Raw genomic sequence first — 13,098 nt, forward strand, 5'->3', positions numbered from 1 at the left:
AGTTCTTGAGTCCCTTTAAAACATTAATTTCATGTTCCTTATCACCTAGTAATTTTTGTGTTGTTCAATACCTTACTTACTTTATGACTAATATTTTCAGAAATGGAGGTCAATATATTTATTAGTAGTAGTATTTTAGTTTTTCAACTAAACTGACACCAACCTATAACTTTATAAAAATAACAAATATCTCTAAATAATATAAAAATTTTCAATTGCTTTTAGGTAGGTTAGGGGCTATTTGAGAATGATATTACATGGATGTTCTATCTAAATTTGTAAAATGACTATTTTGATTAGGTAGATCATTCTCTTTTTGGCAGTAATAGCTACATTTTTAAAAACAGCTTACAACCATATTGTCAAAGGTTACTGAAAATTACTGTAGTCACATGAATACTTACAACGATTCAATGTGACTGTACGAAGTATAGGCATTTTAGCTAATTTGTTCTGAAACATTCAGCTACAAAACCCAGCATATTTTTATTTATTTAGTCATAATCAAATACTATTATAAGAGGTATAAAATCAGTATGTTATTTTTATAATCCTTAAAATTAAAATACAGATATTAACATTTAAAGCTATGTTTTGGTAGCACAAAGATACATATGACACTGTTTTATGACTCATCAGGTAGATAAAAAATTGTGAATGTTCTGTCACTGACAAAGCACTGAAGGAACTGCTTTCCTTGTCCCAGACATTTAAACGGGCAGGCTGAAATATTTATTGAAATTTGAGCAGAAATTTAGTTGAGATCATCTATGAGATATCTCATTAGTTAATTTTTAGCAAGTATTGCCATGTTATCTTTAAAACACAGATTTGGGTATGGATATTTTTTTTAAAAATAGAGCCATGCATTTTTAGGAAGGTAGCAAGCAGTGAAAGTATAAATTCAAATTCTAGACTGGGTTACCTCATAAATATATTTACATGTATTAAACACACACACACACACATACCACACAACTTTTCTTACCACACATATAATTTATAGTCACAGTAGAGTTTTGTTTCATTACGATTTGTCTATATAATCATTTCATTTTTTTTGAAAAAAATCTAAATTTTCTAGAGACATTTCTTCGGAATGTCAAATATATCCCTCATATTCCCCTGATTAAGTGCATTCAGTTTCAAGAATTAGACTGAGAAATAATTTTTTTAACATGTTAATTTGTTAATTTTGTTCACAGACTTTTTGGTAGAAAATTATTTGTCTGAAATGCTGAAATATGTTAAAGTGATATAATTAGAAAGTTAAAGCATGATTACATCTTACACCAATTATAAGATTAGAATCATCCTTACATTTTATCCTGTGCACATAAAATATTAAGAAAATTTACTTTTAAGGATTTAAAAATCCGAATGTTAAATATGATTATATTTTGTGAATATTTCTTTTGAAAATGAGAAACATTTTTGCGAAACAATATCGTTGAAAACATTTATATACTGACAAATTGAGGTGTTTCAATGTAATTTTTTTATGAAGAAAAATATATTAATCAACCAAGACTTTCAAAAGAGCTGTTCTTAAATTATTTTAAATTTTAATATCACTGCTGTTTTGCTCAATGTAATGATTGCCTGTATGATTATAACCCACGAAGAGAACAGCACATGAGAGGTTAATTATGGGAACTATCCTATAGACTGTCAATAAAAAGTAATGAAATACATAATTTTATAACATCCACTCTAAAATCACCTTAAGCTTGTATAAGGTATGTGAAGATGATGTTAATTTCTACTACACTGCATACCAGTCTCATACTATATTTATTGCACCTATAACCTTTTCTTTTAACTCTAGGACTAGTTTATGCTTCCAAAAGAACTTGCAAATATGTGCACAGTACTTATATTACTTACACAAGCACATTACCTTGTCCTTCCTTTTAAAATTTTTCCCTTTAATCATTTTTCTCTCTTTTAAATATTCAAAAATTCTGAAATAACATATATTTCAGAAACAGTATGTGAACTTTTCATAAAAGTAAACATCTTCCAAAAAATATGTATCTTTGCAAATTAAAGAATTACACCACATCATCTATCTTTATATTAAAGATGTCCTTATGTAGTAAGCACATTTTCTGGATTTTAGTTTTAACTATTTGAAATAATCTTATATGAAGTACTGTCAGACATATTTGTATTTGTTGTTTTACCAAATACTGATCTGGCCTCCGAATTTTGTTGGTATAATTGACATTTGTCCACATATAAAGGTGTGTTATGATTTAATAGAAGACAATAGTGATTGCATATTAATATTTGTAATATGTAGCATTTACCAACTTTAGATAGGAATAATTCTGCTTACAATGAATAATCTTAGAAATTAGAAAATTAAAGAAAATGTAAATGTAAGTTATTAAATTCCAAATTTAATAAATATACTTAGTAGCCTAGCCACTGAAAGTTACCCAACTTTTATTTCTGACACAAGGACATGAAAACCTCTTAGAATTACACTTTTTTCTCTGAAAAGTTAAAAAATACATCCATATTTATTTGCATATTTAATATTAATCTAATATGGACACAGAGAGGAAAGAGACCCTCTGAAAACAAGTTGAGACAAAAAGAAAAATTAATTCACTTGTATAATATCTCAGAGAGAGTAGTGTTCTATTTCCACCCTATGCATCAGATCAGAGCCAAAAAGCAGTGAGACACAGGTGTGGAAGCTTGGAGATGGTGGGCAACTGAACACTGATTGGGTGGGGGTTGGAGGAAAGGACTGTGGAGAATTATGTGAGATAACCTATTTGCTTACTTCTTAGATATAGGAATACAGCATTTACCTAAAGGAAAATCTCCGGGACTTCCCTGGTGGTGCAGTAGTTAAGAATCCGTCTGCCAATGCAGGGGGCACGGGTTCAAGCCCTGGTCCGGGAAGATCCCACATGCCACGGAGCAACTAAGCCCGTGCGCCACAACTATTGAGCCTGCACTCTAGAGGCTGCAAGCCACAACTACTGAAGCCCGTGTGCCTAGAGACTGTGCTCCGCAACAAGAGAAGCCACCGCAATGAGAAGCCCGCGCACTGCACCGAAGAGTAGCCCCCACTCACTGCAACCAGAGAAAGCCTGCGTGCAGCAACGAAGACCCAACGCAGACATAAATAAATAATAAATTTATTTTTTAAAAAAGGAAAATCTGTGTTTGCATCCCCACTGATAAGACAAATAGCAAATTTTAATTGTATCTGTGACTTCATTTTCATTGGTAAAGTCTGTTAATACACTGACTTACATAATATTCTTATTTTTGAAGAACTGAAAGAAAGAAAAACTGGACCTTAAACAGCATACAATTATTTGGTGTAACATGTATCAGCTAAACCAGATATATTCCTGACAGTTACAAATCAGCTTTCCCTTCAGAACTATGATCTATAGTTGCTACCATCCACCCAATCTTCTATGAAATGCTTATTGAGTGGCCCAGGCCCTGTGTTGGGAGCTAGAAATAAAGGATACATATGGCACTGTTTCTGTCTTTAAGGAACTTCCAGATCAGTTATAGAAAACAGATGTGTCAATGTGTCAGTGCAGTCAAGTCTTAAAAGTGTGGGTACAGAAATATATAAAGGGTACAAAGGAGACAGAAAGCCTAACTGGAAGAAGAAGGGATAAGAAAATCTTTGAAAGATGATCATGTCTCATTTTTGTACTATCAGTAGCCTATTCTTTACTGTCAGACATTCCCAATGAGGTTGCTCTGTTATCTCTGTGTTGGAGAGTTCCTGTTCAAACCTAAGTCCATTTTAGTAGTGATGTGATGATCTGCTTAAATAATGGTATTATTTTTAAAGAAAAGAATTTTACTTAAATTCTGCTTATTCCTAGACTTACAATTGTTATATCAAAGAAACATGAAGTAAGATTAACAGTATAATTATACTAATTTTATTAGCATCAACTTTTCAGAAAAAAAAGTAATGAAGTGGCTGTTTCTCTATTTGCAACCACAAAAGAACCTCTATGGGAATCCCATGGAAAGAGTTAAAAATACCAAATAGGTAGGCTTTAATATTGATACGTTTCTGATTAAAAATAAGCATTAAGAAAAACACATTTACTCCTCTGCCAAATAAGAACCCCAATTCATTATGGTCTTAAAAAAGAATGACAGTGTCTGTAGGCATCGTATTTCTTCATTATCATGGCAGGAAAATTATTGAACTATTTCATAAAGTGATACTTTAAAATAAATGCAGAACAAGTTCCAGTATAATTTAAGATAGCTCAATTAATAGTATGAACTATTTCATTTAGGGCTGCCATGTTATACACTATATATGTACTGCTTTACATTTTCAAAGCAATTCCTATCAATTGTGGATATCTGCTATTTCATTCACTCAGTCAGCTGATGTCGATCTTCCTTACAACAAGAGACTTCAGTTTTCCTTCAGGAAATAACCCTCTCTCATTCTGAGTGCCATGTACTTTAGGTAAGGCTGACCACCTTCCAATGCCTCTAGAAGTGGACACATGACCTAAGAAGTCTGCATATCACACTTTCCACACTCGTAGCAGGTACTGATTTGGGATTGAGCACATGACACAGGATGGTCCAATAAGAGTTAGCCTGAAGAATCTGTGAAATTGTTGGGATGGAAGTAACTGTGCGTTTAATCTAGCAGAACACAAGCTTGATGTTACTAGTCCTATCTTGTCACTATACGGAAAGAGGAAGAAGCTGACTGAAAATAATTTTAAGTTGACTTAGATAAAAGGAGACTTCAGAAATGGAGAGAGAGGTTTCTGATACCATTTTGGCATCTGAATCTAACCATGTATAAAGCCAGCACAGAATCAATATAATTCCCTCCCTCTTTTTTTTTTTGGTTAAGCCACTTAGAATTGGATTTCAATAACCTGTAATTGACAAAACAGTATCCTTGAAAATAAGTTCTTGTTATATCATGTAGTATTTGCCTATCCAAAAGAAATACTGACAGTTTATTGTATCCCTTGATGCTCTAAAAGTCAAGATGTCATAACTCTGGTAAAGAGACACGAGTGGATTATTTAACATATCTTTTACTGAGACATACATGATCTAACAGGATAAATCTCTTTCATTTGCCTAATGTATTACACCTTGGGCTACTGAGGCACCATTTATTAGTGGCCATTGGAGATGTATGTGTTATTTGGGGGATCCACACTGAACTGCTGACCAAAGTAAACTGAAAAAAGTGTATCTTTCTTTTGATTATAGATTTAAAAATATATAAATAACTGCCTTTCTAAAAAATACTGCTCTGACAAAGTATGTACGACAGAGCTACATGAAATATCCAAAATGAATGAAAAACCAGCTCTTCAAACTCTCTACTAGTGTGTTTAATCTACTTACTTTTGATAACCAAATTCAAGGCAGTACAGTTTTCATAAGTATGTCTTTATATCTATCGTAAAATACCATGCTATCTTCTCTCATATATCCTTACCCCCCACCTACTGCCAACACCAGGTTTTAAACCTGGAAGCCATCTGTGCCTTCTCTTGCTCCCTAGATCTCTACATCCTGTTATGCACTGTTGATTTTTTTTCCCCTGAAATGCTTCTTGCCAGTCCTACTGCTTTAGCCTATCTAAAGGGATGTGTGGTGTAATAAAAAGAATCTAGAATTGACAGTTAGGACATATGGACCTTCACCCTGGCTCTGCTGTGTGACCTTTGTCAATCACTTCAGTTTCATCATCTATAAAATCAGACAACTTGATAAGACTGTGGATGAGTTTTTATTTTAGCATTATTAAAAAACCCTAATCAAAAGCCTTCAATGATCCCCTTCCAGCTACCCACTAAATTATCCAGACTCCTTATGTAGACATTCCAAATTCTCCATACCCTGTCCCCAACTTGTCTTCCCAGTTTCATTTTCTATGACTAGTATTCTATGCTGAATCCAAACTTCACCTGCTAGTTCTTAAATATACTCTATATTAGTTGTTTTTCTAGGTCTTTGCCTTTGTTTATTCATTTGTTCCAAATGACTAAAATGTTGCCTATATTTCCAACACTGTTCTTCCCCTTAAACTTACACATTTTTGCTTGCTGAAATCTTATGTCTTCCAGAGCAGCTTGAATGTAATGCAAAATATATGGATTTATGTAAGAGCTAAATAATAAAGTATTTGAAAGACTCCATCATGGCCATGCAGGAGTGTGTGTGTGTGTGTGTGTGTGTGTGTGTGTGTGTGTGTGTGTGTGTGTAAAATATGACACTGGGTTCTTAAAACAAAAACAACTTTATCATCTCTAAAATCTAAAATTCAAATTATATTGCACCCATACTGAAATTTACGAAAAGACAAATATACAGATGTTTTAATCTTGTCATAAAATTCCTGAAATCAGTAACACAGATTTGTCATTTAAAAATCCAATAAGATGGGCTTCCCTAGTGGCGCAGTGGTTGAGATCTGCCTGCCAATGCAGGGGACACGGGTTCGAACCCTGGTCTGGGAAGATCCCACATGTCGCGGAGCAACTAGGCCCGTGAGCCACAACTACTGTGCCTGCGCGTCTGGAGCCTGTGCCCCACAACAAGAGAGGCCGCGACAGTGAAAAGCCCGCGCACCGCAATTAAAAGTGGCCCCCGCTTGCCACAACTAGAGACAGCCCTCGCATAGAAACGAAGACCCAACACAGCCAAAAAAATTAAATAAATAAATAAATAAATAAATAAGTAAAAAATCCAATAAGATTATAGTAATTAAATATGCACTATATGCCTTTTTCTTAATTTTTCATCAATGTATTATGTTTTTCCTATGCAATTTTGTAGCTTCTTACTAATCAAGCTTGTGGCTAGGCTTCTTTAGCCATAAAAAATGTGGTCAGATTGGTTCTAAAAGTCTAGAATATAAACATATTAGTGTTTACTTGATTAAGCAATGAACTGGATCAATTAATAAGATGATGAAATGACAGTGTCTATGAATCATAATCACAATTCATAACTGGTGCAGTTACCTCCCACACCTTGCCTTGCTTCAAGCAATTGCATTTTTACCTTAAAATAATTGACTTTAAAAAGTTTTGTGGAGACCATACATCCATTTTATATCTTCTTCCTAAGGGCCATACTTTACTTTCCCCTCTGGCTGTAAGACATGGCAGAAAATGACAGTACACCTCTTTTTTGTGACTCTTTGGAACAAGACAGAAGAATGAATGATAATCACCAAAAAATGTCTAAAGGCAAATAAAGTTTAACTGAACTATTTTTTTTTTGACTTAACATATTTTTCACTTTTCCCCTTGAAGCATTAATCCAAGTTTTTTTTTTTCTTTTGGTGACTGTTGCATATTTTAAAAATATACCATATTACATGTCAGAGAGGGATATACTTAGGAATAAGAATAATAGGAGAAATCTATTCTTTATAAGAAGAAGGAAGTGAAAAAAAAGCTAGACATAATGATATCAAAAAAGAATACTACTAGAAGTCAAGTAATTATGAAGAAACCGTGAGGGTTGTAAATGATAAACTATTATAGAGCAGCTCATTATTTACAAATGAAAATAATTTGAGGTATTGTCTTCTTAATGCTTACTAAACCAGCTTTTACTAAATTGAGGTTAAATTTCTGGAAGTCCCATTTGCCATTACCATCCATGTGTCAGATTATCAAAAAGCTCTTTGAAACTATTATTATTATTTTTAAACCCTCTCTTTTTGGCTCATCTCTTCCAGGGCATGTACACTAAGATATATGTTCAGAGTTCTTAATTCTGATTAGTGAAAAAATATATCTGAAATATTTGGGCTTTTTATATGAAAACTAATATTTTCAACTTAATATTTTAAAGGTTGCAACAATCAATTTAAGTGAAATTGATTGAAATCAATTGAAAAAGTGAAAAATAGCCATGCACATGAAAGTAGGGGCTGTGTTTACTGAAGTAGATGATGGACAGGTGTGAAAGAAAAGGATAGAGGGAATCAGGAATTCTATTTTGGATATATCAAGTTTGAAATGCCTACCAGTCATCCAAGTGAAGATATCAAGTAGGTGATTGGCTATGAGTTTGAGAGTTAACATAGAGATAGTATTTAAAGCCAGAGAAATGGATAAGGTAATCCAGTGGAAGGTAAAAATGAACAAACAATTCATTAAATAGTGGACAGCAAAGAATTGTGCAGGATAAGAAAATATTTAACTTCTAAAATAATCAAAGATATTCAAAGCAGAGCAGCAAAATTAATCACCAAAAAAAAAAAAAAAAGGCAAACCAAATGAAAATGAGGGAATGGCTTAACTACTAATCTCTTTCTTTTAATCTCTTTTCTGTGGCAGTATATATCAGCTTTTGGAAATCACCTTATAGAACACATTAAGTTATAAAATGAGCATAATCTTTAACTTAGTTTCTCTCCTTCTGTGATCCATCTGGGAAATAATCCAAAACATGGAAAATGTCATATACACAGAACAGTGTAAAGACACTATATAAAGCTATAAAATAATGTGGAAAATATCTATGCAAAATTTTAAAAATACATAAATGTATACATAGAATTTAAATTAAACAGTGTAAAATTATATGCAGATAAAACTGAAATAAAGAAAATAATAGAGGTTGGGTTTCAGATGAGCTTTTCTTCTTACCATATAAACCTTGTCTTAAATTTTTAAAAATTAGTATCACAAAAGGAAATAGAAAAATTATCCCCAAATTAGGATGTTGAATAAACAAATGCCGCAAAAGCAGAATAAGCAATTCATTTAAAATAAATTTAGTATATTTCTGGTATTCATTGAACAATTATTTACTGAGTTCCAGATACTGTTCCAGATGTTGGAAATACAGAGTTAAATAAAAAGGTTAAGATCTCGCTTTCATGAAGCTTCCGGACATGTGGTACAATAAATACTAATAAACATTTAAATGTGTATATAAAATGATTTGATAAATGACAGAAAAGCAGATTTATAAAATACTTTAAAATTTTAAAATAAGAAAATTTAAAATCATAGTTTTAAATAAGAATCATGTAATTATGCTAAATGCCTGTTTAGGAAAACCACAAAGTTAATCTAATCTAGGAATATAAAGCCATTTAAAAGTCTGAGTTTGGTACATGGGTTGATTTAATATTCTATAATGTAAGCAAACTAATTTGATAAGATATTATTGGAAGTAAATTTCTCAGCTATGTTTAAAAACTGATCTCTATTTAAACTTATGTAACTAGGTAACTAATTATTAAGAAAACTTTCACAATTTGGATTACTTTGCTTTTACAAATTTTTGATTAAGCCATTTTTACCATTAAAATTAAGTATTATTATTAATTAGTTAATGATAGATTGATGTACCATATTTTAACATGATTTAAAATATTATTGAAATCAAATTACAGTTGCTTGTAAGTATTTTATATTTATTAATCAAGCTAATTCAACATTTCTTATATTTTAATTTCACCAAGAATTTTTCTGAAGGCAATATTTGTTTTTTTAAAAATAATAGGTGCCTACATTTCACTGTCTTATTAGTAAAGGGAAGTTGACAATTTACTATCACAAATGACTGTCATTAAGAAATGAAAATGTCCTGAATTATTCTTATTACATTAATACTTGTAATGTGCAAATACATATTGACTAATATATAAAAAGCTACAGAAAAATGTCTGCAATTTAACAAAATGTATTATTAGTCATAAAACTAAATTCTTTTCCTACATATGGATTGAAGTAATTCACTTCTAATACTTAACGAATCACAAATAAAAATACATTACTTTTATAGCCATTATTTGTCTAAAGTTAGTGAAACAGATCACTTCCTTTCTCAAATATATTTTTAAAGAGTAATTGAAGGACTGTATCACCTAATGGAAGGAAAAAAAGAATAGCTAAACCAAAGACCAATAAAATAAATTATAAGGTACTAGATTCAGAAGAAAAGGTGAGAAAAAGATCAACTGGAATATTCCCAAATCAAAGATTAAAAAATTAGAAAAAACAAGAGACAATTTTTATTCCACAGTGATCAGGTATCAAACTCCTCAATCTGGCAAAACTATGAGAATATGCAAAGATATTATCAGAGAGAATATGCAAAGATTTTCCTATTTCTAAGCTTTTTTAAAATAAAATTAAAATATTGAAAATAAACTTGATAACTACCTGATTTTCCTGTTTTATGTATTTCCCATTTTATATGGCTCTATTTGAAAGATAAAAAAATTCTGTTGAAGGGTATATATACACACACACAGAGCAAGACTAGTGCACATTCTGGAGTGATGAGGCACTAAGTGCTTTAGTTATCTAAAGGCACATATAACGTTCTGTCTTGAGAACACACTGTGTGCAAGAACTACCAGAGCTATGACTGCAGGGAGAATGCTGATGAAACAAACAACCACCCTTACCTACTAGGTGGTCCAGCAAGACGAAGAACATTGCATATCTGCCTACTTACCAGCCTACACTAGACAAGGCACTCTGCATTTTTATCAGTGACTGAGCCATATATGGGATGTAAAATAAGGAACATTTCATATTTCATTAACTCTTTCCCTCTGAAGTTTACCATTTTCTTCAATCTGAAAACTTGAAAAGTCCTAGGCTTTCCATAAATACAAATATGTCTTCATATGAAATCAAACCTTTAGAAGGGACTTTGGAAGGTCACATAACATGGGATTTACTAAATGATGTGTTATAATTCTAACCTGAAAATATTAATGGTGTGCTGCTTTCAGCAGTAATTCTTAACTTGCCCTCAGGAAGATCCTCTGATGCCCATCACTGGGTGTGAAGGACAAACCATCTACAGCATAGCACACTAACAAAATTAGAAGTTTGCTGTGGAATGGGTATGGTTAGGAAGTGCTCATTTAGCTCTCTGCCATAAATGTTGGCAAGAATATTGCTAAATAATCTTTAAAAACAGTAATGTAATCTGCATATATAAAGATTTCCAAGGTTAGAGAACCTCTAACTGTATTTGGTAACAGTCAAAAGACTACTACTGCTATCTGAAAAGACAATCATCCTTTGTATAATATTTCTTCATAGATTTAAATTGTATTAATTAGTAACCTTTACTGTTTTCAGTGATAATACTAACACTTTCCCTTCAACTTGTGCACAAATCAAATCAAATCAAATATTTGTTCTTTAATTTAATGTTAATCAAATAATATTCAAAGTGTGTTATTTCATTAAAAAGTCGAAGTAAAGTTGTGAAGAGATAGTGTTATGTAATACACAATTATATAATTATCGTATTTTTAATAAACTACTGTGCATTTTTCATATGGTAAATGGTGATTCACAAATAACAAGAGGCTTCAGGAAACCTTTTTCCAACTCTTCAAATATAGATGCCTAATCTCATCCTAAATCTATTAAATAAGAATCTACATAGGTAATTTTGATGAGGCTAGAATTGAGAACCTTTGATATATTAATTAACAAAGAATAAAGAAAACTATTACAAATATTGCATAATCATTTAATTTGGCATAACTTTAACTTCTGAAACAACTGCCAGTTCCTTTGCCACTTAGTAAGTGTCTCCTCTAATCCTAAAGCCTCTCTTGTGATCCTTCTTGAAACTCCTCAAAAAGCATCCCACAACTAGGAAATGAAGGAGTCAAGTAGTCCAAACAGATACCTAATATCAAAGACAGTCCAATCTTTCTCAATCTTTTGGAAAGTTGCCACTTTATATTCCTTAAAACATTACATAATATCGCAACTGGAGCCATTATTTTTTTCCATCTTGTTTTACATTCCCTTAGTTAACACTTTAAAAACAAAGTAGAAACATAAAAAGTTAATAATGTTCATATTCCTTGTCATCACCCTGATGATTCATGAACACAAGATATTTTTGACTTAAAAATAAGGCCATATGTTTCTTAGCAACTTAATTTTCTTTAGTTAATGTATTACAAACACTATTCTAGGCCAATTTACATGGCTCTAACTCACTATTTTTAATAGCTTCACCACATAATATTCTACAATACCATATTTATTCAGCCACTCTCCTGTTAAAGCAGGTGGTTTTCCAACTTTTGCCACTGTAAATAATACTGCAGTATACATCTTTGTCTATATTTCTATGTATTGGTACATTAAATTTTACTGGGTAGATTCTCAAAAGCTGTAATATTATAGCATTTCTTATATCAACACTGTATGAGAATGATTATTTCCTATATTCTTGACAGCACTTTTAATTTATAAACACATGCACACACACACAGGCCCACACACGGAGATTAAATTTTTGTGTTCTTGATATATGTGTATTATATACACACACATAAAATTTTGTCTACCTGGTAAAAAAAAAATATAATCTTGTGATGTTGATTCAAATTTTCCTGATGCCTGGTAAGGTTAAACATGCTTTCATATGTTTATTGGGCATTTCCATTTCCTCTTCTGAAAACTGCCTTTTCATAATCTTGACCTATTTTTTTCTCCTGGGTTTTTATTTTTTAATATCAATCTAGGGTTTCTCTGTATAGTAATTAATTCACTGTCAAATGTGTTCAACATATTTTTCCAAGCGTACTGTCACCTTTTGCTTATTAATGGTGTATTCTACTATACCAAAATATAAAATATTTATATATTTGAATGTTTTAACCTATTCCTTTATGTTTTAGATTTCCTTCTTGCTTAAGAAAGTCACCCTCAACTTGATTTCACACACCATAATTTCATCAAATAGTCTTACAGTTTCAATCTTGAATGCATTGAGATTTATTTTTACATATTGTACAAGGTAGAGGTCAAATTTATTTTCTTTCAGGTGGATAGTCAAGTATGCCAGCACCATTTATTAAATAAAACATCCTTTTCTAAAATAAATAAAATGACACAACTATTACTCTGGACCAGGCAGTGTTCTAAATGCTTCTCATGTACTGATTCATTTAAGAATCATGACAACCCTATGAAGTAGGCACTGTTATTATTCATTTTACAAACAGAAAACACATGGTGAAGTTAAGGATGTTTCCTCAAATCCGAAAATTAGGAAGTGGCAAAGAAGCTAGGAACTATGGCCTAAGAG

General features: G+C 31.7%; 1 protein-coding gene across 3 annotated transcripts in view; it reads right to left on the reverse strand.

Annotated features, from left to right (window-relative positions):
• The window catches only part of NOVA1 (NOVA alternative splicing regulator 1), a 140,278-nt gene that overhangs the window by 3,530 nt on the left and 123,650 nt on the right, over window positions 1–13,098 (reverse strand). The window lies entirely within an intron of this gene.

Source organism: Balaenoptera musculus, chromosome 2, assembly GCF_009873245.2.
Source record: "Balaenoptera musculus isolate JJ_BM4_2016_0621 chromosome 2, mBalMus1.pri.v3, whole genome shotgun sequence".
Lineage (NCBI taxonomy): Eukaryota > Metazoa > Chordata > Mammalia > Artiodactyla > Balaenopteridae > Balaenoptera > Balaenoptera musculus.